Source organism: Rhinolophus ferrumequinum, chromosome 20, assembly GCF_004115265.2.
Source record: "Rhinolophus ferrumequinum isolate MPI-CBG mRhiFer1 chromosome 20, mRhiFer1_v1.p, whole genome shotgun sequence".
Taxonomy (NCBI): domain Eukaryota; kingdom Metazoa; phylum Chordata; class Mammalia; order Chiroptera; family Rhinolophidae; genus Rhinolophus; species Rhinolophus ferrumequinum.
This window is the reverse complement of record NC_046303.1, coordinates 46,180,820-46,207,545: the sequence shown is the minus strand read 5'-3', so window position 1 is coordinate 46,207,545 and position 26,726 is coordinate 46,180,820. Positions and strand designations below refer to the sequence as shown.

The window sequence follows — 26,726 nt, the reverse complement described above, 5'->3', positions numbered from 1 at the left end:
TAAATTTACATTTATACCAATTGTTCATGGAACAATCTTTGAAGGAAAACTATGTGGAGGAGATCCTTTTATGGATTTAACATTGGATTTTTAATATGCTACTGAATTGCAACAAAGGTGGAAATACTGGCTAAGACAGCCATAGCTAAAACAAAGCCAAGTAAAATCCAACAATTGTGGCTGATGCTAAGTTGGATGAGTCTTCTCTATGTTGAAATAAGAGACAAATACTTTATAGGATTGTATTAAGGCATGTGTGCTAAAAAGGAGAGAAGCAATTATTTTTTATTTATTTGGCACTGGGTAGGCTTCAGTTGGAAAAAAACTGTATTTAATTTTACATGCCATGCTGTATAAAGAGAAAAAAAAATAACTTGGAGAGTGTTCAGAGGAGAAAAGACACTGATTAAAGGTTTGTGAAATTAGACCTGTGAGAAATTATTAAAAGAACTGGGCATGTTCAGTCAAATACAAGACATTCAGGCAGGATGAACAATTAACTATAAGTATGTGAAGAGATGCTTCCCAAGTCTAAGGTTTGGGTTAAACAGAAAGTTAAATCATGGGATTAAGAGCACTAAACAAAACAAAAAACCAGAGCAATGGAAGTAGAAACTAAATATTGTGAAAACATTAAACTAAAAAGAGTTTAAGACATTAACAAATACAGCTATCTATAATCTGGAGTTCTGCATATATAATAATTAAAACAATTTAAATTTTGTACTTAAACAGAAATAATTTAGAAAATAGAAAAAACATTTGATAGGTTGCACTTAAAAATTAAAGCTCATCAGATCAAGTATGAAGGATGTTTTTAAGGAAAAATGTTGTATTTGGGGGCCTTCCTTGGGACCCAGGTTAGTGAGAACAGAAAGGAGCACTCTTTGTAGGGGTCTTATCTCGAAGTGGTGTGGTTCTATAGGATCCCCCAGGCGTGGCCTGGCTGTTTGGGGCTCAGTCTATGGTAATGGCTGAAATGTGTTGGTCCTTCTCACTCTCTTCTGCCTTCTTCAACTTGTTATAACTTTAGAAGAGTATGTATTTTTCTTGAAGTCATGTGAAATGGTCTTTTTGTCTACCTGTGTATCTTCAGAACCTGGTAAGACAACAAGGAAGCCCGGAGAGCATCGGGTTGGGAGAAGAAAATGGGGGCAGGCAGAGGTAGGATTATGTGGGGAGAGTGGCAGGAAGAGGCATGAATGAGGGAGAAGAGGTGCTTGGGTAGGGTCCTCTGACCTCGCTGTTGCATCTTGATCCAGGGTAAGAGTGGGACTTCTTCTACTGTTTGGTGCGTGTGGTTTGTGGCTCCCATGGTTTCTTGGTCCCTTTTGTCATGTTGAAGCCTCAGTTGTCTATTCCAGGAGTCCTGTCCTCTCTGTCAATAGCCCCTCCCAGGGAGGCTGAGTCATCGCACTCCTTCAGCATTGTTAGGTCACCAGGGCACTCCTCACTGCAAGTGGCTATGGGAGCTCAGACATCACAAAGGGCCACTGCAGGGGGTGGGGAGGCTGGGGAGGCCCAGATGCTCCGGTTCAAAAAAGCACCCACTGAGGAGCCTCGCCATGCTGACCTCACACCCCTCTCGTCTCCCCATGTGCCATTCTAGTTGTGAACGTGGCAGAGAAGGGTGCTGCCTGCAAGCCATTCCCCATGGTTCATTCTACTGTCTCCCACCATTCACTGTTACCTAGTGTTACACACATCTTATCTAAAATCAGCAGGATACAGGTATGGTAGCCTGATCTGAAATGACAGGAATTAGAGAATTGAGGGAAAATGTTTGAGGCCTGGTTCCCTTATGGTCAGTTCAGACAAGAAAGCTTTGAAATATCTCTGGGCAAGGTGGGTGTGTATGCATGTATGTGCACTACGGTTACTCGTGCACGAGAAATAAGGTTAAAGCTATGAAATAAGATCAAATTTAGTCCCTTGATTGCATCACATTGGCCCTCCCTGGAGTTCTAGGATTTTGGTGCCTATTAAATACCTCGCTTGTAGGTAGCTAAATGCTTTATGTGTGAGCTGACTGGGAACATCTGTAACTGTCAGAATGCCACATCATTCACGAATGAAGTGCTTCATTTACTAAACATTTACTGATCGTCTGCCAGAGTATTGGGAAGGAAGCCCTGCCTTCAGGGAGCTTCCAGTTCAGCTTCCATGTAAGCTTTAAAAAACAGAAATGGACAAAGTGCTATGGGAGGAAAGAAGGGAATTACAAAGGTCATTGATGCTCAAAAAAAAAAAAAAAAAGAAATCAAATTTTGGTAGAGATAGATAGATAGATGTTTATAGATATCATATCTGAATATCTTTTGGAGATCAGATGGCAATCTTTGGAAAAAAATTAATCTTCAAAGGGGAAAGGAGTTTTAACTTCAAATTTGGGGGGTAGAAGATAAGCAGAGCTCAGAAGTAGCTCACCTCCAGACCAGAGCTCACCTTTCTCCCCATTTGTACCTGACCCCTTTACAAACAGCAATAATAACAAATCTCTGGAAGACAGGAAGTATGTTGATGACTGACTAGGGCTGGCAGGACAATAGGGGAGACAGGGTAGGTGGTTTCTTTCTGGGGTGATGAAAATGTTGTAAAATTAGATTGTCATGCTGCACAACTTTGTAAAAAGACTAAAAACCATTGCATTGTAAAAAAAAATTACTGGAGTATGATTTAGTTATATTAAAATATGATTTAACTACAAAGAGAGCAGAAACCAGGCAAGCGCTAAAGCTACAGGCCCTGAATGGAAGCCTGAGGCCATAAAATTTGTACGACACAAGAAGGGATCAAATAGACTAGGCCTTCATTTTTTCTGAGGTGAGAGGTGGCATTCCAGAAAAAAACGAGTAGTCTTTTGTGAAAATCAGGATTCTGCAAGGGGAAGGCATAAAGAAGAGGGCTGTGGGAAATGAAGGAAGGAGAGCTGAGTTAGGAGATAACATGCAAGATCACACTCTCCTATGGCCTAGGTCATGAGACCTCTGTCAACCAGCATGCAGGCTGATCTGTAAGGGACTGAAGTAGCTGGACCAAGGCACAAGAGCTGACCCTCTCCCCCAACTGACTGAGGCCTCTTCTGCCCCGGCTTCCACCTTGGTAAGAATAAGCTCTCACAGATATATCACCCTGACTGAAGACTCCTGGCGGTGAGGATACCCGTCTGCCCACAGCTGATGACCTGGGGGTAAGGTAGAGAAACAGTGCGGCTAGAGACAGGCCCTGCAAAGCAGCAAAGGAACAAGGCCTGCTATACGAATTACAGAACATTAGTATACTCCAGACTCAGGTTAAAAAGAACATAATCTGATTCCCGATGGCCAAGAATCTAGAATAAACAGCTTTGCCCCTCTTTTGTCACTCCCACTGTGCTGTAAGTTAATAAAATAAAGGATATTAAGACTATGAGTAGACAGTTTAACTGTAATGTATTTTAAAAAACCTAAAACATTAGGAATCAATGAAAATATACCAAAATATTATCAGTGATTATTTCTACCTGGCTACAATTCCCTTACTAGACTTTAATTCCCACGGAGGCAGGTGATGAGACCGTAATAGACATTTAGTAAACATCTGGTGACTTGAATGAATAAATAAATGGATAAATAAACGGATAAATGGATATGTGTTAGTGTGGTACAATTATAGATTTTTGCTTTGCTTGAATATGCTTGTACAATTGACTAAACATGTTGTGTTACTCTTTCTGGTTCAAGTTGACTGACCGACAGTGCATATTTATCTCTTCTCCCCAAAGATGCCCCATTACAATGATAATAAAATAATGTTTTTAAAAGGTGTAAAACCACATGAGGAGAATGGCAGAAGCCATCCATGGCTGACAGATTACATTTCTGGATTACAAACCTGGGGGAGGACATATTTTGCAGAGATGGAGAGTCCAGCAGAGGGGACAGCCACTCCTCCTGCAGAACCTGGGAGAATCTTGGGAACAGAAAGGCCTAGGTCCTACCAAGAGCGAGGTATTGAGAGGAGGGGCCTCCCAGAACTCAGAGGGGGGATCCTGATACTGTTTTACCCGTTATGTGAATGGCTTAGGAATGGGGGAGAGGGAGGGGACTCCGGCTTTTAATTCTTTGGGTTATTATTATTATTATTATTCCAGCAGAGGTAGAAGCTGGGTTCCTTTAGATCTGGGAGAATAACTGTGGCAGTTGTGCAGGCACAGACTGAGCTACTTCATTGAAAAGGCTGTAGTGACTGGCAAATCTTAAGACAAAACGCCTTCACACGGGGCACTATTCCATCTAATAAATTTAACCCTTGGCCACTGCTTCATTTTCTCTTGAAACAGACCAAAAGAGTAAAAGCAGCCCAGATAGCCATTCCAAAATAAATTCAATTAAATCTTAAAAATTCCAACAAAAGGCATTAGCCTTATTTGCTGAGGTTCTAGAGAGTAAAACGACATAGAATGAATGGAGAGGGAATAAGGGGGGAAATGGTTCAGTGAAAGAAATAACTTTATAATAACTAGGGCAATACAAAAGTGGAACAGGATACTCCGAGGTAGCAAATCCCCGTTCACTGAGAACCTATGTGCTAAAATAACGGTCAGCCTCCACTCTTAGGCTTAGATGTAGTATATGTCGGGAAAAGGGCGTTGTCTTAATGGCCCTCCGAGTTACCCACCGAGAAATCACTCCTTAGCTTCCCAGACACTTCTCTGCCAGTCCCTAGGCTCAACTTTGCTGGTCACTGCCTAGAACTACAGGGAGTCTCCGTGAAAAGCTGTGCTGACCTCACCATAGTGCCAGAGGTGTGCGAGTGGCAAGTCATCTATATGAATGCGCGTTAGTTTAAGTTTTATGGCTTTATTTAGCTTAACATTGTAAATGCTTTTCCCTTGCTTTTGCTTCGCTATGGGTGGTACTAATGAGGCAGTTTGTTACTAGCAGTAGATAGCCAGAGTGTTTCTCTGCCTTTTTCCCTATGATATTGACTGTTTCACGAGACCAAATCAGTTATCTTTGTAGTATAATTCACATTCTTGATCTTCTTTGTGACTTCATTTAAGATGGTCACTTCCTTAATTATGCAAAGACCCAGGAGAAAATTTGAAATTACTTTCTTTAAGGGCTTGATTAAATTCTAAACCCAAAGTTAATTTCTTTCCAGGTTTGGTCTGGGGGTTGAGGGGCTGTGGCAATCCTACGGGTACAAAGATAAATCGGATACAGTCAGTTTGCTAAGCTGCTGAGGGAGGTGAATCAGGCAGGAAATTAAACCCACTGACCTGGGCTCTAACATTTAGTTATTCAGTGATTTCTTTGGTCCCCTTGTGTCTACTGCCACTGCACCATGTACTTGGGTTTTCCTTCTTCCATTTTTGCTCCCCACCAAATAATTCCTCACACAGCTATGAATGATCATTATATTAATAAAATGTAAGTTAGATTCCCCAGTTTTTAAAAGGGCTTGGCACAGTTCAGTACTTCTCTAATCTAACTTCTCTTCTCTAACTTATACTCACTAAATCTTAGGTATACAAATATTCATTGAGTCACACACAAATATTTCTGTAGTGCCTATTATGTAACATACATTACTCTAGACAAAAGAGAAAAATCTTTTTTTCGTGCAACTTAATGACCTTCTTTTTCCTTAAAGAAGCCCAGGGCCTTTGCACAAGCTAGTCTCTCTGCCTACCTAGAAAGCTTTTCTTTTCACTTTTCGTTTCTTTTCTGACTGTTCTGTTTAAACTAGCCTTTTCTACTTCTGATGTAGAAAGAACTGTTTATTTCCTCCATAACTCATAGCAGAGATTACACATACATATCTATATAGTGTATATATATAATTATATATTAAGTTTGTGTGTGTGTAATATATCTATCCTACGAGGCCAGGATTGTGTCCATGGAGTTTGCCACTGTATACTTGAAAGTTAGCAAGATCACTGTTAGCACATGGTAAGGGCTCAACAGCCATTTGCTAAGAGAATAAAAATTCTAGGTATACTTTTATTGAAAAGATTCACTGATGACAAAATTATCTGAATAACCTGTGATTTATATCATTTTATATGTACACTTCAGAAAAAAGTAGAAAAATCTCTGAATTGTTATTTATGGGCTGTCAGATTGGCCACCTGACCTATCTTGATCTTAGAAAAGTGAGCCATATGATAAATACCATGGGTGTAAAAACTCTAATTCTGAAGGACTCCACAGCCATCCCTACCCTCTCTGTATGGTGCTAGTTTTTATAACAATCTAAGCATATAAAACGTATATATAGTTCTAAATATTTGTCACCTTACAGCTATATGATTATAAGTCATGGGTGAGGGAAAAATAACCATGCATTAAACTGGACAAACAGGTTTCTGAGTCTATTAGAGTCCAAAGGTAGCGACAGTGTAGTAAAGTGAACAAAGCAAAACCAAAAATTGTTAAAAGCACAGCAGTGAAAGCAGGATTAAAGCCTTTGACGAGAAACATATTTCTGTGGAGCAGTAAACATTACATTCTCAAGCAAGTAGCTGTAGGTCACAGACGGCTGTGTTGGTCACAAAGGGACCAAATTAGAGACAATAAATGGATTCTTATAAATCCAAACCCACTACTGAAAAGCAGCCCTAAGCATAGTAGCATGTTTATTATCCCCATGCATATAAATTCCTTTTCATTCTGCTAAGAGATTATACACTGATTACAGAATATATAATCACAAAATACAGCACTTCCAGACTAGATATAAGGAACAGAGTTTTAAAATATCAAGTTCTCTATGACAGGATAAACTGCCTAAAGCAGTTATTGCATATTGGGCTCCCAAATAAGAGTTCATTTGAAAAAAGGGTTCTATTACTTTTTTAAAGGCCTGAAAATTACTTGTCTAATGGATGGCAGAACTATTACACATACATGTGGATTTTTAAAAATATAGTAGTATTTCAAAATGCTTTAGTTGACTTGCATAAATAAGGCCAAAAATGATCAAATATTCCATGGCCCACAAAGATTGAAAATGCTCAAAATATAATACACAAAAATATTTTTGTATTAATACATTAATTAATTAATGCATCTCTGACTTCCAGATTTTGCTGACCTACAAACAGGCTCGAGAGAGCCACGTGTGAGCTTAGGGTGTTATCCCTGGCCTTGAAATCTCTCTCGATCATTCTGGTTTGGAACCCTAGGCACATGCCTAATGTATGACTTGTATAAAAAGGACTCGTCTTTAATATCTGAAGGTTATGTAGCTAGAATGAAGCATGTTTTGCCTACAGTCCTCCCTGAATGGATAATACACTATTTTTTTTAAATTGCAGAAACAATTTTTAATCTTTAGTTTGACGTAAACATGGCTTTTAGTATGATGCCGACACGAACTGTGCCGAAAGGGCTCTGGAGAGATGTTCACAGCATCACACACCTGCACTGGTCTTCAGTCTGCTGGCACCAGGCAGCCAATACTGCTTCATCAAATGTGTGCTTCAGGCCTTACTGTGTGAGTGTAGAACACCCCACGTAACTGACAGCCTGCGGGTCCCGGGCCAGCTTCTCAGCAGTCTCTGGAGTGACAGGCTTCTGTTGGTTCTTGGCAAGTTTCTCAATCACAGAAGGGTCATCTCTGAGATCAATTTGGGTCCCAAAAAGCAAGAAAGGAGCCTTTGGACACTGGTGAGTTATCTCAGGCACCCACGTTTGTTTCACATTTTCAAATGAGGATGAAGAGACCACTGAACAACAGACTAGAAACATCTGTTTGTGGGTAACTCAGCAGTCATAATCTCTCATAATCCTCTTTCCCTGTGGGATCAAAAAGTCCAAGAGCATATGGCTCTCCACCCATCATAACCGTGCCTGCACAGTTGTCAGCAACAGCCGGTACACACTCAGGTGGAAGTGTGTTTGTGGCGTAGGTATCAGGAGACGTGTTTTAGCTACGGCACCATCGGCCACAACAGCGCACTGAATTGTCTGCATTGCTGAAACAGTTTTCTATCCACTTTAAATACTTCACATCCGATGACAACCCCAGCTTCTCGCCAGGGCGTTGGCCCGATGATATACTATTAAACTCTTCACAGCTGTGACTCCTGTGGGTGGGACCTTATGTCTGATTTTGGCTCCACTTAATGGGGTTAAATGTAACCCCATTTTTTCTTAAATGTAAAATTTGTCCCCCTAAAACGGCTGCATACTATCACCATGTGTATTTTGAGCTAAAGATCAAATATTTCAGAAATTCCTCTTCTTGTAACATAAATTATGCCAAACACAAATGTGAACAAATTGTTTTCCAACTATAATGGCTTTAAAAAGTAGGGAGTAAGTAGTAAGAAGTCAAGGAATCACTTCAAGTTAATTACTGAATTCAGAGACTGAATAAAGACAGGACATAGAGAATTTGGACTCGTAAAAATAAACCAACTCTTCCATGACTCCCCATTCATCTATCTAATCAAGATCTCCAAACTTTTTACCATGCAGCATGTATTAGTTTCTTAGGGCTGCTGTAACATAGTACCAAAAAAACCTGGGTGGTTTAGACAATAGAATATTATGTCTCACAGTATCAGAGACTAGGAGTCTGAGATCAAGCAGTTGGCAGGGTCGGTTCCTTCCGAGGGCTGTGAGGGAAGGATGGCTCCGTGCCTCGCTCCTAGTTTCTGCTGGGTTGCTGGCATTCTTAAAGTTGCTTGGTGCACAGAAGCATCACCCCAATCTCTGCCTTCATCTTCACGTGGTGTTCACCTTTTTACAAGGACACCAGTAATAGTGGATTAGGGGCCCACTCTATTCCGGTATAACCTCATCTTAACAAATTACATCTGCAATGACTCTATTTACAAATAAGGTCACATTTTGAGATACTAGGCGTTAGGAGGATTTCAACATAAAATTTGAGGGGATACAATTCAACCCATAATGCACCATAATACATGTATATTTATTTATAAGTTATTTACATCCAGGACTGCAATAAGAATTGTATACACTGTAACCCCCTACAAATGGAAGGAGTACTATTTTCTTTATGAACCCTAACCGCTGACCTTGCACACTCCCTGGATTACACACATCCCATCGGTCTCAGGATACAGTCCTTTGGCTTGATACATCCCACCTCCCGTGATCTGCCCTCTGCTTACTTCTTCTGCCTTGTCTCCTGTCACCCACAACATATCTGGCCTTCCCACCAGTCTGAACTATCTGCAGCTTTTCAACTTTGCTAGGCCCTTTTTCCGTTCAACAACTCTGCACATGCTGTTTCCTGTTTCTGGAATGCCCTCATTCTCTTTGCTTCATGTGAACACATGGTGAACTCCCAATCGTTTTCTGAAACTCAGTTCGTGTCATCTCTGGGAAGCCTTCGCGGACTGCTCCATGGGGCACGAGGCACTTTCTCAGTGCATGGAGCACCGTGTTCATATCTCTATTATTGTAAATGTCTATTTACATATATGTTGGGCTGAACTGATATATGACCATTTCTGACCTAAAAGAGATGCAATTTCATCTGGTTCAATTTAATATTTCACTAGAGAACAAGTGTAGTAAGAGGAGGGACTGTATTTTATTCATTTTTATATTTCCAGTGACTAAAACAGAGTTCAGCATAAAGTAAGTTTAATATATGCTTCTTGAAATTGAGGAAAGGCTTAGTGTAACACCACAAACATTCCACGTTCAGATTTTCCTTTTCAGGAATGGGTTATGAATTGACTCAATCCCTCCCATAAGAATGATTATTGGTTTAAGCTTCATCGGCTTTATTTACGTGTACAGTATTTAACAGTATTTTTCCTTGCTTTTGCATCTGTATATGTGGTAAAATCTCTTCAAAATAGACACTCATTTTTTAAAAATAGAGAAAAAGCAGAAAGAAGCTACCTAAGTATTGTTTTATAACCAACATCAAACTATTTCACTCTTTTACTTTCAAAATATTTTCCCTTTCAAATAAAAAATGTAAGTGATCATAAATAGGAATATAGATAAAAGAGCTAAATAAAGAGATGAACTGTGTAAAATGAACACGACCTTTTAAATTCCACCAATTTTTTAGTAAGAGCAAAGGTAAATCTAATTTCAGAATTTCAAGTTTTTCCCATTATTCAGTTTGTAGAAAAGCTGTGGTATCTGAAATAGTGTTTAAGTGTTACATGGATAGTTAAAAGGCAAGTGGGTCCTGCATGGCATGCAGAAATCTTCAGCCAAGTTAGGAAGCAGTACCTGGGGAAGCCTGTGCACATTTACCAGGAAGTGAACCATGGTTACCTTTTCCACTCTTCCTCATTAAAGCCCTTAAGGTAACAAATGTATTCACTGGCTCTCTGGCATGCCAAGGCAGTCATGAGCAAACACTTCCCACAATCTGGCTCGAGTCCATTTTAGAGACGCCTCTCCTTTTATGGCACTTCACGTCCCTCATACTTGAACTACAATGAACTTCTCACAGAGAACACCACACTGAACATGTTTTTATTCCGTATCTTTTTCCAAATGCTCTTTCCTCAGCTTCAAGTCCTTCACTATCTTCTTTGCCTACTAATCTTTAAAAATTCATCTCAAATATTATCTTCTCTGTGATGCTTTTCCTCATTTCTCCAGCTAGAGTTGATCTGCCTTTTGTATTTTCACTGTATAAAGTTCATGCCACAGAGATAGGGTAGGTAGCTTGGGAAAACGACTCCCTCCAGGATACAACATGAGGCACCTTCCTAGTTACAGTTTCACAAGAAACTGTACACCACACCTGCAGCTAGACAAAAACACAAACCAGTTTTATCTGGCAGGACCAGCATCCCCGGCGTGGACCCGACCTTTAGCTAATTTTAATGTCATTGCAATCTTCCTCCCCCCTTCTTCCACCTCCCCACCCCCCCCCCCAATCTAGTTCAAGCTGTTGTTTCTCAGTCTAGGTGTATAGGACACAGCTCCCTGACCCATGCTGATATTATGAGCCTTGTGCTCTACCGGGCTGAGGTAGTCGGTTGCCGCTTGTCAATGGGCCTCTCACAGTAGCTCACGGCAGCTCTCGCTGGCTGCCGGCCGCTCACGCTGGCCACCCGCCACTCCTGGCAGCCCACAGCAGCCTGCGGCAGCACACACCGACCTCCAGCTGCTCAGGGCAGCCCAGCTCCAGGGAGAGCTGTTGTTTACAGTCTTAGCTGTAGAAGGCGCAGCTCACTGGCCCATGTGGGAATTGAACCGATGACCTTGGTGTTAGGAGCACGTTGCTTCCACCACCTGAGCCACCAGGCCGGCCCTCATTATAGTCTTTTACATTGTGGTTACTGCAGCTCCTATCATGCACCTGACACCATGACAGTTCTGGAGGTACTAAATACATAAGAAAAATCAGGAGATGGAGGGTCCCACCCAGGGGGAGGACCCAGCTCCTAAGGGAGATAAAAACCCTGGTCAGGACTTCCTCTGGGGTGTCTCGACTCCCAACTTCGCCTGCACTTCCTTCTCAATAAACTACCTGTGCTTTCCTGCATCTGTCTAGCTCTTGAATTCTTTCTTGCAGGAAGACAACTTGGCTTCTGCTCCGGGTTGAGTCAACATCGGGACATCCCCAGAGCCTCCAACAACACCACCATTGCATTATTTTAACCATAGTATTATGATTTATCTGTTGAGGTCTATTTTCTCAGTTTATCATCACACTGTACTGGGTACACTACAGATATTCAATACTGTTTTTTGTATGAATAAAAGAATAAAAAATGAAATGACAGTCTGGAATAACAAAGCACCAAAGAAAGACTTGTTTGGAGACAGGAATTGTGACTTCAGAGTAAGCTCTGCTCCATGAGGAAAGAGACTGTGTCTGCCTTATCTGTTGCTATATTCCTACGATATGTGGGTGCTTAATAAGTACTACTAACTAAATACTTAATATATGTGGAAAATAAGAAAAGCAGACTCTCTAATAATCACTTGAAGATAAACTGAATAAGGGGATCTATAAATACGTAGTAAGAGAAGTACATCTAGCATAAGTAGTAGTATATAAAGGAATAAAGGAACTGTGGAAAAAAAATAACATCATTGATTAGCAAACATTTTTAGAAAATTTTCTGAACATGTCATTATAAAAATGAAAGATTATCTGGTGGAAGAAGCAATATAAATTGATGTAAATATGATTTATGCTTTCAATTATAGAGTGGTCATAGACATTAGTCTGTCAAGAAATAAGTATTAATATAATGATGTCCTTCATATTTGCAAAAAAATCTGTATCATGCCACTAATGTATTTGTGGGGATTTTTGTTTAATGTCTTCACCTTGGGCATCAGAAGTGGTATGTAATCCCCAACCTGAGTTATTTATTCCTTGACAAGCACACCACATTATGAATGCATACCTGTAGTTTATATTGGTGCTGCATTATTTTAGGCTTGTTTACCCATGATAATCGCTGAAGCACTTCCCTAGGCATCATCATCAATGATACTTAAGAGAACCATGATACCTCTACGCCTTTGTATGGACAGTTCACTGTGAAGAACGTCCACATTACTCACACTTCTCACCTAAATCAAGGTGATAGGCAAGAAGGTACACTGGTAGTATTTGTAAACTCAGATGGCAAGATTAAGACTTCAGGGCAAACTCCACCCAAATTACAAGAACTTTACAAACAGAAAGCTTATCCTCTTTGCTTGGCTCTTGGACTTGTCCCATCTGGCAAGGTTGGATTTAGCAAAATTGGATCTCAGGTTTCATACCTTGGTAGTTAACATTTCCGGGTACCTAACTTATACCTCCTTTTTTCTGCCTATTTTACTAAAGATGTAAAACTCCCAGTGACATTAGTCTAAAACTTAGTATTTTCCACTTATTGAAATCCAGTGTAGGAATTAAACAGAGAAAACACTAGGACTCAAATCCTAAGAATCGGAATTACAATGCAAACAAATTTAATCATAGCGTGGGTTAGATTTAAAAGTTAACTAAAAAAAATTGTTATTTATTTGATTTTTTTTTTTGGCCACTGAATTTTATGTTTATTTATTTAATAATCTTCAAAAATTTTTCCAATTACAGTTGACATACATTATTATATTAGTTGCACATGTACAACATAGTGATTAGACATTTATATAACTTACGAAGTGATCACCTCAATAAAACTCACCTGACACCATACATTACAATATTGACTATATTCCCTGCTACACTTTACATCCTCATGATTATTCTGTAACTACCACTTTGTACTTCTTAATCCTTTCCCATTTTTCACTCATTTTCCCAATCCTCCTCTCATCTGGCAACCATCAAAATGTTCTCTGTATCTATGAATTTGTTTGTATTGTTTATTTTGTTCTTTAGATTCCACATATAAGTGAAATCATATGGCATTTGTCTTTCTCTGTCTGACTTACTCCACTTAGCACCATACCCTCCAGGTCCAGCTCTAGGTCCACAGCTTCTCTGTGTTCATGTTGTTGTAGATGGCAATATTTCATTCTTTTTTATGGCTAAGTAATATTCCATTGTATATATGTACCAGCTCTTCTTTATCCATTCATCCATTGGACACTTAGGTTGCCTCCATATTTTGGCTATTGTAAATAATGCTGCAATGAACATATGGATGCACATGTCCCTTTGAAGTATTGTTTTGTGTTTTTTTTGGATAAATACCCATAAGTGGAATTACTGGGTCCTTTGTCTCTTGTTATAGCCTTTATTTTAAAATTTATTTTGTAGGGTATAAGTATTGCTACTCGAGATTTTTTCTTTATTTCCATTTTCAATGAATTATCTTTTTCCATTCCTTTACTTTCAGTCGGTGTGTCTTTCAATGTGAAGTGAGTCTCTTGTAGGCAGCATATGCATGGGTCTTATTTTCTTATTCATTCAGCCACTCTATGCCTTTTGACTGGAACATTTAATATATTTGCATTTAAGGTAATTATTGATAGATATGTAGTTATTGCTATTTTTTCATATTTATTATTTTTTTCTTCTTCCTAAAAGTACCTTTAACATTTCTTGTAATACTGCTTTGGTGGTGATGAACTCCTTTAGCTTTTTCTTGTCTGGGTAGCTCTTTATCTGTCCTTCGATTCTAAATGATAGCTTTGCTGTGTAGAATAAGCTTGGTTGTAGGTCCTTGCTTTCATCACTTTGAATATTTCATGCCAATCGCCTCTGGCCTGCAAAGTTTGTTGAGAAATCAGCTGACAGTCTTGTGGGAGCTCCCTTGTAGGTAACTTCCATGTTTCCCCGAAAATAAGACCTAGCCAGACAACCAGCTCTAATGAGTCTTTTGGAGCAAAATTAATATAACACCTGGTATTATATTATACCCAGTACTATATCATATTATATTAATTATATTATACCTGGTATTATATCATACCTGGTATTATACTATATTATATTATATTATACCTCGTCTTACATTATAGTAAAATAAGATTGGGTCTTATATTAATATTTGCTCCAAAAGACGCATTAGAGCTGATTGTTCTGCTAGGTCTTATTTTGGGGGAAACACGGTAACTTCTTTTCTCTTGCTGCTTTTAAGATTCTTTCTTTATTTTTAACCTTTGGCATTTTAATTATGATGTGTCTTGCTGTGGTCCTGAGTTCATCTTGTTTGGGATTCCTTATCTGAGCTTCCTGGGCTTGTATGTCTATTTCCTGTTTCCTTCACCAGGTTATGGAAGTTTTCTTCAAATAGATTTTTAATTCCTTGCTCTCTTCTTCTGGTACTTTTTTGAACATTGGTACACTTGATGTTGTCCCAGAGGCCCCTTAAACTGTCCTCCTTTTTTGGGTTATTTTTTCTTTTTGCTGTTCTTATTGTTTTCTGTTATCTTCCTTTTCAATTGCTGATTTGAGCTTCTGCATCATTGACTCTACTGTTGATTCCCTCTAATGTATTCCTCATTTCAGTTATATTCTTCATTTTTGACTGGTTCTTTTTTGTTTTCTATCTCCATTTTTATGTTTCCTGTCTCTTTGTTGAAGTTCTCCCTGAGATCATTGAGCAGCCTTATAACCAGTGTTTTGAACTCTACATCTGGTAGATTGCTTATCTCCATTTTGTTTACTTTTATTTCTGGAGTTTTGTTCTGTTCTTTTATTTGGAACATGTATTATTGTGTCCTAATTTTGGCTGCTTCTCTGTGTTTGTATCTATGTATTAGGTAGAGCTGCTATGTCTCCCAGTATTGGCAGAGTGAGTGACCTTATGTAATTAGTAGGTGTCCTGTGCAGTCCAGGGCACAGTCTCCCTGGTCACCTGAGCCGAGTGCTTCAGGTGTGTCCCTTGTGTGGGTTGTGTGTGCCCTCCTGTTGTAGTTGAGCCTTGATTGCTGTTTACACATCAGTGGGAGTGACTGACCTTCAGGATGATTGGGTGTGAGGACTGGCCCTAAGTACAGTGGCTGGGCTGTTGTGCAGGGGCTGACCCTATGGAGTGGAATTGGCTTATCAGGGCTCTGATGCCTACTCAGTCTGCTCTTTGGGTGTGTGGTTTGTGGAGGTGGTTGGGTGGTGCTCTGCTGTGGTCTGAAGCTGGCTACTGGGTTTATTCATTCTGGGGCCCTTTTGAGGGGCTCTGTTGCAGGCCAAAGTCAGCCGCTGCATGAACCCTGCCAGGGGACACTTGTTATGAGCTACAAAGTGATCTGCAAATGGTTGCTACTTGTGCTAGGTTTGGAGGTGCCTGAGGCTGGTAGGAGGGGTGGAGACTTGGAATGGGCTGGTCCCACACTCACATGTGGCAGTTATAAAATCAGGAGTAATATCTCGAGTGTGGAGGTCCCCCCTGCGGAGCAAGAGGTCCCAGCCCCACAACAGGCTCCCCAGCCCAGAGTTCTAGTGCCGGGAAAAGAAGTTCCCACAAATTCTGCAAACTGAAGCCAGCTGCCACTAGTGCTGGGCTTGATGCTGCTAAGAGCTATAAGGCATGCTGAGCCCAGATACTGCTTGTTTGGTATTTGTGAATTTTTGAGAGATTTTAGGAATGTCTGCATTCCTAAATGCAGCCATGACAGGCCATTAGTATGTAAAAGCCACTGAAAGTGGCTTGGTGGACCTGCAAGTTGGGTGGTGGGGTCTCAGGGAATCGCCAGGGTGGGGCAAATGGTGTTACCCAGGTTGATGGAGACTCAGATATGGCTCCAGCCTTTGTCTGCATGCTGGGTGAGGAGAGAGCTCAACAAAGGAACAATGGATTATGCCAGAACTTCTGTCTAGGAGAAAGCTGCCCCTCCAGCTCTTGCCCTAAGGCCAGAAAATTCAGTTCGTCCCTGTATGTCCCTGGTGCCCTTCGAGCTGCTGCCCCAGCACTGGAGCTCAGAGGGAGTGAGTCATTGGCAACTAATTCTGTGCGAGGGCCCTTGAAGAGGAGCACCTAGGACTCTAACAGCCCTCCATCTCATTCAGCCACAATCTCTACTGGTTTTCAAGCCAGAAGTTGTGGGGACTTCTCTTCCTGGCACTGGAACCATGGGCTGGGGAGCCGGGTGTGGGTCTGGGACACCTTGCTTCTCAGGGGGGACCTCAGCTCCTGAGATATCCCTCCCGATTTTTTAACTGCCACACGAGTGTGGGACCAGCCCATTCCAAGTCTCTGCCCCACTACCAGTCTCAATGTGGCTTCTTCTGTATATCCTAGTTATAGGATTTCTGTTCAGCTAGATTTCAGGTGATTCTCAATGATGGTTCTTGTGTAGTTTAGTTGTAATTTTGTCATGAGAGGAGGTAAGCATAGTGTTTACCTACTAGTCAGCACAGGAATCTGAGGTGAAGATACATGTTACCTCATGGCATTGTACAGAAATTATACAAACAAGCTTTTTTCAAAGTAGAATCTGTGAAACTAAAATAATGAAATAACTTTGTGACATTCACTTTTGTAATTTCTTGTCTCTAGTGACATGTACAGTATTTGCACAAAACTGTACATGTCACTAGACTGTGAGTCATTCCCCCCTTGGATTCTGTTAGACTTGCTTCAGACTTTCTCTGGGCAACTGAATTATGAAGTGTCTCTAGAAATTCAAGCCACTGTTTATATAGGTCTATCTGTCCATACCTTCTCCCTCTCTCATTCCTTCCCTTAGAAATAAACCTGGTCTATTCTTTTCTGTGAGATGAAATTGTGTCTACAAGCGCTGAGAAACACTGCATCTTTTTTGAATGTATATTTTCTGAATATAATAATTTAATTAACTGAAACTTCTAAAAGTGGCTGATGAAAGTTTGGATTTAAAATTCTTTTGCTTCCTTTTATCAGATAGGACATATTAGAAAAGAAAACTGGTTTAGAGTCAGAATGAACATGAAATTCCAGCTCAGTTTTGAAAAAAGTCTTTGAATACTTTTCAAAGCATGGGATGAAATGAAATATCCACAAATATGAGGCTTATATGAGGGACTCAGTAAACATTATCCTCCTATCCACAGTGACGGTCCGATAGTATGGCTGAAAGTATGAGGAGAGAACAGTTGTTCTGGATGTGATGTCTTCCTATTCAAGAAAAAAGTGAAGGATAAGTGGTAAAGGAAATTCACAAATTGGGTACAAGGTCTGTGTTTCAATCTAGACATTCTCTGAGTTTATCTTTTTTTTTTTTTTCAACTTTTACCACACTGAGGTTATATTATACTTTACTCTCTACCCACCAGTTTTTTTTTTTTGTTGTTGTTTCTTTGTTTTTTAAAAGATTTTATTGGGGAAGGTGAACAGGACTTTTTTGGGGAACAGTGTGTACTTCCGGGACTTTTCCAAGTCAAGTTGTTGTCCTTTCAATCTTAGTTGTGGAGGGCGCAGCTCAGTTCCAGGTCCAGTTGCCGTTGTTACTTGCAGGGGGCGCAGCCCACCATCCCTTGCGGGAATTGAGGAGTCAAATTGGCAACCTTGTGATTGAGAGTCCGTGCTCCAACCACCTGAGCCATCTGGTACTGGCCCATGTGGGAATCGATCCAGCAGTCTTCAGCGTTAGGAGCACGGAGCTCCAACCGCCTGAGCCTCCGGGCCGGCCCTACCCACCAGTTCTTAACTAAAATAGTTTCCTCTTCCCAGAGAACTGACTAGAATTACAAAACGTATGTTTTTTTTTTTTTTTAAGAGATTTGTAAGATTGAATAAGGCTGCCATCACACATTTTATAGGCTTCCTATCCCTTTCTTAAAATAAGTATCAAAATGGTCTGATGTCCTTCCATATAAAAATTCTGGCAGAAAAATTAACCCAAAAAGAGACATTTATGGATGGTTTTTATTTACTCTGTTTGGTCCTTTTTACTTTTTCTACCTTCTTCCTGCTTTGTGGTTGCTAATAGCTCTCCAATGAAGCCTTGAAACAATGGCTGCTCCCCTTACCTATAATTTTTAACTTCACTTTCACCTAGTTTGTTCTCCTTCCCCTATACTTGAGTACATCCTCAAACTGGAAAGAAGACTGTGGTTGAGCAAGTGATTAGGACACATTTGTTGTAAAATGACATTATTGGTTAAGAGGTGAGAATTCAACTCATCTGAAATGTTTAAGGAAAATACAAGCCGAAAGCTTTCAATCTTGGTAATTTCTGCCCTTTGTTTTTCTCCCTTATCCAAGTTCTTGGTAGGAGAGAAAGGGGTAAGAGCAGACAGGTTCAGTGCCCCCTCCCGCCCATAAAGGAGCTGTCCTGAAAGCCTCAAGCAAAGAATTCCATGATGTCATTACCAGCCCTAACAGTTAGGGAGGGGGGGAAGTCTACTTTTTTGTTTTTCTAGGTAGGCACATTGCACCCTGAATGAAATGAAGGTTCGGGTAGAAGGGAAGAAGGGGGAAACAGGTACTAGCCATCTCTGCCACAGACATGTTGAGTTTGAGGTGCTTTTTGCCGGAGCAGTCAGGTTTAGAGATGTACATTGGGGAGCTGTTACTATAAAAATAATTTATTGAAGTTATGGGCATGTTTGAAATTGGCTAGGAAAAAGAATAACATGAGGGAATAAAGGCCCTTGAATTGAAACTCGAGGGCTTCTACTATTTAATAATGTCTGAGAAGAGAAGCCTGAAAAATATCATGAGAAGGAGCTGATATGACGAGTCTGAATGTTTTTGAGATGTCCAAGCAAACTGACACTGGCAGTTGAATTTAACAGAAAATTCTCTCCCAGTGTCCCTACATTCATCCTTTCTTTTTAAAAAAGAAAGAAACCAAAATGTTTTATTTTAAATACCATGTGGCTAAACAAACACTATGAGTATTTTAATTTTTTCCTTATAACCTGATCTCATAATTGCCTTTTATTATTTAACCAGAGTTACTTTAATTATTTCTGTATGCAACACCTGTAGAATATATAGTATGTCCCAACCCTCAGATAGGTTCTTGTCTACTTCCTAAATTTATAGTCAGGGTGAGGGAAAGGATTTACATACTCATACAGAGCTCAGTATTGGTGGATGCCAGAGACATTAATGATGAATCTATGGTTCATTGGGTTCTCTTCTCATGTATGTATACATGGATTTCAAATTTGATAGGTATCTTATTTGTCTGAAAGAGCAATAATATGTTATGTCACTTAATAAAGTTTCTCTTCTATAGTTAATTCCAGTAGTTCTTTTAACAGGTTAGGTGTGGATGAATGTAACGTTGGTCTATAGGCTTTTTTACTTCAACAGTACCTAACAGAAGGTTTTCAGATAAATACAAAGAGACTAGCCTTAGATAATATGTTTTATTCTAGTTAATAGAGTTCTTTTTGAAGTTTATTCAGAGTTGCTTAACTCCATGGTTTTGAAGACAGCTGTTGAAGAATGAAAATTGACGCTCTTACTTTTGTCACTACTTTATCTGTTATCCAGATAGAGCTTTCTTCCTAAAAGGCAGGATGATGTCGGTGTTTTCCTCACAGCCCTGATCATCCCTATATGAGGCATAATACGACCTAAAATCTCATGCTATAAACTTGGTGTTATTTTACCTATTCGGATCAGCACCTAGAGCTTTCTGCTTCTTTGGAAAAGTTATAGAAAGGCATTCTGAGTTGTATGAAGTTTCAAAGTATCAATGTACTGATACATTAAGTGAAATGAATACATTAAGAAATGGTCACTATGACAGAAACATACATGTAGGTATAACTTGATTCATCAGAAAGCTAAAATTTTGACTTTTTTGTAGATGTACCTTGGAACTACTATAGAAGTACTCTATCAGTTTCTGGTGAAAACAATTAAATTGGCAAATCAGAATTCAGGCTGAGTGATTGACTGATCCCTTCAATAAACGTTTGGTGAGTGTTTAATGTGTACAAGGTATTTTGCTAGATTCTAGAGACACATTGGTGAATACGAGTGAATAAGAAAGGTGGTCCCTGTCCCCACGGAGCTTACGGTTTACTAAGGGAGACAGACGATTACAAGTAAAAAAAAATAATTGTAAAATAATTACAAACTGAAGGAAAGAGGATGCTGTGACAGAAAATAATGAAAAGAGAGCCACCCTAAGTTGAACAGTCAAGGGAGGTCTTTAATGACATCTACAAGAAGAGAGCACTGGGGGTAAAAGGGAGGAAGCGTTCCAGGTGGAGAAACAGCCTGGGCAAAGGGTCTGAGGCAAGAATGGGCGTGATCAAGGGAAAGAGCAAAAGCTAGTGTGGCTGATGAGCAAAGAGGAATGTGGCATGAGACGTTCAACTACCTTTTCACGTGGTATAAAGGTAGAAACCAAATCCTAGAGCCAGAGCCAGCAAACTATATTTTCTAGGCCAAATCTATCCTGCCTCCTGTATTTTTATAATGTTTTACTGAAACACAGCCACACTCTTTCATTTCTATATCATCTATGGCTGCTTTTTTGTTATAAGCAGTTGTTGCTACAGAGACCATGTGATCTGCAAAGCCTAAAATAGTTTCTATTTGGCTTTTTACAGAACAAGTTTGCTGAACCCTGTGCTAGGTGTGGACTAAATTAGAACTGCCATGATGAAAGTTGAAAGTCAAGCTTTAGGAAAACACAGAACCACCCTTTCTTTACAACTGGCCAGTGATGATTCAAATGAGAAACACAAAGATGAGAAGGTCAGTGTAATAGAGGCAGGACTCATGTCCATGCCAAGCCCATAGACCAGGGGTGTCCAAACTGCGGCCCGCGGGCTGCAGATCCATTTTTTATTGGGCCGCAGCAAATTCCAAAAATATATTTAGTTTACGTAAATAAACCAGGTGAGGCAATACATACTTCACATCGAGTGAGTGACCCGGCTGTTTGTGTATTTTACCGAATATGATCCTTGGTGAAAAACGTTGAAAAAAGTTTGGACACCTCTGCCATAGACCAACATTACATCCATCCACACCTAACCTGTAAAAGAACTACTAGAATTAACTATAGAAAAGAAAACTTATTAAGTGGCATAACATTACATTATTGTCCTTGCTATCGACAAACAAGATTGCTACCAAGGAATCTTAACTCTAAGGTTAATTCGGGGTTTCATAAAGCACAGGACCCTTTATCCAAGGGGGTCAGGAACCGGATCAACGCCAGATGATAGAATACCTGCAGAGTGCAAACACAGTTTGGCTCAGGAATATTAGAGGAGATCATGTACAGAAAAAACACATTCTAAGAGGAACCGAGGACAGTTCTGAACACTGCTAACAGAGCACAGTTCTGAACACACATTAATTACAGCTGGAAGTTGAAGTATATTTGCTTAGCCTCTGTCCCAGCAATTGACAAAAGTAGGGCTTGGATTAGCAAGCAAACAAAACTCTGAAAGCTACTTTAACCAAACTAAGCCACACATTTCTAGATCAGAAGTCAGACTGGGTTATCTGACCCATAGATGATTTATTTGACTTGCACAGTTCCCTAGGAAACTTCTTATTTAAAAAATCTAGATAGTTAGCAAATAGGCCCACTTCATTTCCATATGGGAACAATAAGCGAGAACTGAGAAGCAAATGTGCCTTGTAGATAAGGCATATTAATATATTCCCAGTTTTCCACAGTTCTCACTACTTCCTATTATATTACATTCAGCCTGCCTTATTATTATTAGTTTTTAACCTACCAAGACCATTTGGCATTTAAGTTTGGAACTTCTGGTCCTCATCTCAATAACATCACAAACCTGTACACTACATATACTTCTTTGCAACATGTATTTATTAAGCACTGACCATATCCCAGATACTATGCATATATAAATAATGCATGACACCTGCCCTTGGGAAGCCTGTGGGCCAGAAGCAGAGACCAGTGTGTTCAATGATCCGAGGCAGAGTGATGATGGCGCAAGGAAAGATCAGCGCTGACCTGGCAGGTCGGGGAGCAGGGTACTAGGGCGACGCCTGAACCACATCTTGAAGGGTAAGTATAACTTTATTAGGGCATTCCAGGCAGAGGGAACAGAATGGCCGGAGGGACAGGGAATGCAACTGGTTTGACAATTACACATGATTCAGAGTAGATGAAACAGAGGGAAGTTGTAGGAGCGCGAGAGAGACAGGAGAGCTGGGGTTATATCAGCATGGCTAGTGTCTACGCTAAAAAGTATGACTTTTATTCCATCTGGAAAAGGGAATTACTGAAGGGACTGAAGCATAACAAGGTCAGTATTCGAGAACTATAATTTGGTAGCAACATGGAAGATAATTTAAGAAGGTGGAACATTAGAGGCAGACAGACCTGGTTAGGAAGGAAATCATTGACAAAATCCAACTGACTGGAGGCGGCCTGAAGGCACGAAGCAGCAGTGGGATGGAGAAGAGAAACTGACCAGAGAGAGTGACTCTGGAACGTGAAGGGAAAAAGAAGCCAGAGTCCCAGGCTTGTAGCTTGAATGCTAAGGTATCGATAAGGAAGGCAGGAAAGTGATACACGGGGAGGATGGGACTGGGTGCTGTGAAGTCTGAGGCGTCTGTGATCACACAGGTGGTGACGTCCACTTGGCATCCGGGTAAGTCGGGAGTCAGGCCGAAGGTCAAGGCAGGAGACTGGGAACTGTCAGCATTTACATGTCAGGACACTGTGATGCGTAATTTCACACACAAGTGTGCAAATGAGATAATGAGCAATGACACATCCCTAATAATCCCAACACTTAAAAGGGAGAAAGTTAGGATGTAAAAGAGCAGGTAGAGGTAACGACCTGAGGTTGGGGGTTAGCAGCATAGAGATGAAGAGAATTAGAATGAGGAATTGAGGTGCTAGCAAATGTTTCGTACACATTAGGTAACACAGGTCCCAGGTTGGATAGGGAAAAAACTATAGAAAGAATAAATTAGTGTAGGGTTTCCACATTTATTGGGGAAATAAAAAAGGGTCATCCAGTTACATTTGAATTTCAGATAAAATACTTTTTTCAGTATAAATATGTCCCAAATATTATGTGGGTATATTCATACTAAATTTCTTTTCCTTGTTAATCCGAAATTCAAATATAACTGAGTATCTTGTATTTTATCTGACAATCACAATTAGGTGAAAAAGAAAGACCTAGAGTCTGGGAACTCTCCTGAGGTCAAAACTCCATGACTTCGAGGAGTGAGAAAGCTGAATACTCAAACACTGCAGTTTAGGATTTCAGGGATGGAAGGGTGATAAAAAAGATGAAGGAAGGTCCATTGAAGCTTATGGCTGAAAGAGAATGGAAAGGCAGGTCCAAGAGAAACACTGAGGCAAGAATATTGGATGGGTCATTAGCATGGACACTGAGGTCAGTTAAAATGATGGCTGGAGGGCAGAGGGAATAAACATGAGCCAAGTATCAAAGAAAGGAATCTAGTCTTGACAGGGAAGAAAAGGTAGGCTTTTCTAAAGCAGTGAGGCTTGGCTTATGCTGAGATCCAAAGGATGCGATGTCTCACAGGCACCTCATGTTCATCATGTCCAAGGTCAAAGCTTATCCCAAACTTGTCACTCTTCCGGTGTTGCCTAGCTCAGTGAGGTACCACCGTTCACCAAGTCATGCAGCTTAGAAATATAGGAGGTACTTATATCTGCCTCTGTCATGTCCATTATCCAAACTATCACATAAGTATCAGGTAAAGAGGAAAGCATTCTAGGCCAAGGGAACAATATATACAATATTCATATGTTGAAAGATAGCATGGTGCATTATGGTAATTAAAGATCTTTTCGCTTGATAATAGAAGAGGAAGGGGCTAGATCATGATGGGTCATGTAGGTCATACTAAAGATTTTGTTCTTGGGGCCGGCCCGGTGGCTCTGGCGGTTGGAGCGCTGTGCTCCTAACTCTGAAGGCTGCCGGTTCGATTCCCACATGGGCCAGTGGGCTCTCAACCACAAGGTTGCCAGTTAAACTCCTCGACTCCTGCAAGGGATGGTGGGCAGCACCCCCTGCAACTAACAACGGCAACTGGACCTGGAGCTGAGCTGCGCCTTCCACAACTAAGACTGAAAGGACAAATGACTTGGAAAAAAGTCCTAGAAGTACACACTGTTCCCAATAAAGTCCTGTTCCCCTTCTCCAATAAAAAATCTTTAAAAAAAAAAAAAAAAAGATTTTGTTCTTTATCCTGAGCAATGGAAGCCATTTTGACAGGTCTGAAGCAAGGAAAGGAACATGATCAGATTTAAATTTTGAAAAGAGCATTCTGGGTAGAATGGAGAACAGATTTGAGAAAAGTAGAATATAAGGAGACAAGAAAAAAAGGCTCGTGCAGTCATTCAGGTGAGAGGAACCAGTACTTGGAATTGGGCCCCAACAGTAGACATGGAAGGAAATGGATGGTTTTAGTGCTAGTAGAGATGAAGCCAGTAGGAACTGGTGATACTGGTGGGAATTCTCTCCTAGTTCAGTGTTGTTAGGAATGATCTAGTTGAAAGGCATGGGGGAGAAAACAGATAATTGAGTGTTTTATAACCATACTGCCCTTAGGCCTGGTTAAGGACCCTCCTGCTGCTGCAAATGGTCAAGGGGCCACACCTGCCCAGAACCTGCACTCCTCTTTTAGACTGGCTAGATCTCAGGGCAGACCCAGTTGCCGATTACCCATCGCTATTTGCAGGGGGTGAAGGGTGTGGACATAAGCTTGGACATGTCAAGTGCATACATGCATGGTCCCTTTTGGTGTGAAGGGTGAAAAGTTGGGAATGGGAAGGGAACGAGGTCAGTTAGACAACTCTAGAAGTCTGATAATTTGAAATGTAAACCTGGCCTTCCAAATTATTATATAAGTGACTTACCAAGGTAGTAGAGTAGAATATGCTTTTTGTTTATCATCTTGATTTATAACTTAAATATTTATAGATACATGGTATATGAGCCTCCATAGCCACATTCTTACTCAGGCTCTGTAAATTTAGAATCAAGCCTGATAAAAGAGTGTGTAATAGTATAAAACAGTATAGTGTAAAGAGTAACAAATTCATGCCAGTGAGAATTTAGCTGGGCCCTGATGTAGTCAGATTTTCCAGACATCTGTGTGGGAGATGAGAGAATAAGTGGCATGAGTTTCTAGGCACTATATTAACATATATAAGAAGCATTTTTCTATATCTGGGGGGGGGGGTCAACAATTAAGAAGCTATTTTAATTCTTTTTAAATTTATTGGGGTGACAGTGGTTAGTAAAATTACATAGGTTTCAAGTGTACATTTCTATAATTCATCAACAAGCTATTTTAATTGTAATGGTTTCAGCGTGATTTTGAAAAGCTTCTTGAATACAGAAGGCAGAAGTTCAAAGCATGGAAGGGAGCTTAATGATCACATAATCAAATTTACTCACTTAACAAATAAAACAGGTTCTGACAGATGAAGCACCCTGACTGAGGTCACAAAGCTTGCTAGTAGCAGATGATTTCTAGCCCTATCCTGTCTACTCTTACACCAATGCTACTGTTCATGAAGACATCTGTTGCCAGTCAATTCCAACTACAGTTTTCACTTGCTGGAAGTAAATACTTTCAGTACTTTAAAATTTTGAGGCACCTAAAACAAACCAAAACAAAAAACAAGTCCATAAACCACCATTAAACTTTGACTCCAAAATATTCTAAAAAACCGCCCCAAAAAAATTAAAAAAAGGGGTAGGGGACAAAATGCAACTTCAGGAGATCACAAATAAGTATTGGCAATCCTCGAAAGTTACAGGCACTTTAGGGCTCCTTTAAGGACTCAAAATATCCTCCAACTGGTCACCTGATCTATTTTTATTTTTACGTCTATTCCTTTTACTTTTTGACCTCATGTAAGACTTTAGAGTTAAATTAAAATCGTGCTCCTCGCTTCGGCTGCAATCATATTACTGTAACCCAGCTCCCCAAATTCCTTATCTTCTAAGCTAGAAATCAAAGCACACGCTTACAAAACATCTAACACTCAGGTTGCTAACTAAAAGCTCAACTACAGACACTTAAAAAAAAAAAACCCTTGCTTTTCAAACATCTATAAATATCGCAAACATATTTTTCTTGGAGAGTCTGAGTTATAATAATAATTATAATAAAATTAAAATCTTTAAGGGTCGAATCACAAAAGTGAAAAAAAAGTTCTCCAGGGCGACTCTTACCTTCAAGCTCAGAAGTAATCCGAAAGTTCTAGGTTTGCAGGAAGTTATCTCCCTTCAAGTATTAACAGTTGAAGATTTTAGCAACAGTAACAAATCTTGTGAAAACACCAAGTGATGTTTTTAGCCCCTCCCTTTACTCGATTACTGCCAAGAAGGAAAGACGTAATTCCCGGCAAAATTTTCTCTTCTTAGCTGAGAACCTGCGAATCTCGGCTTTCTGG

General features: G+C 40.1%; 1 pseudogene; it reads right to left on the bottom strand.

Moving 5' to 3' along the window:
• Nucleotides 1-6,883: 6,883 nt before the first annotated feature.
• Nucleotides 6,884-26,623, bottom strand: LOC117012537 (cell division control protein 42 homolog; annotated as a pseudogene).
• Nucleotides 26,624-26,726: the final 103 nt, after the last annotated feature.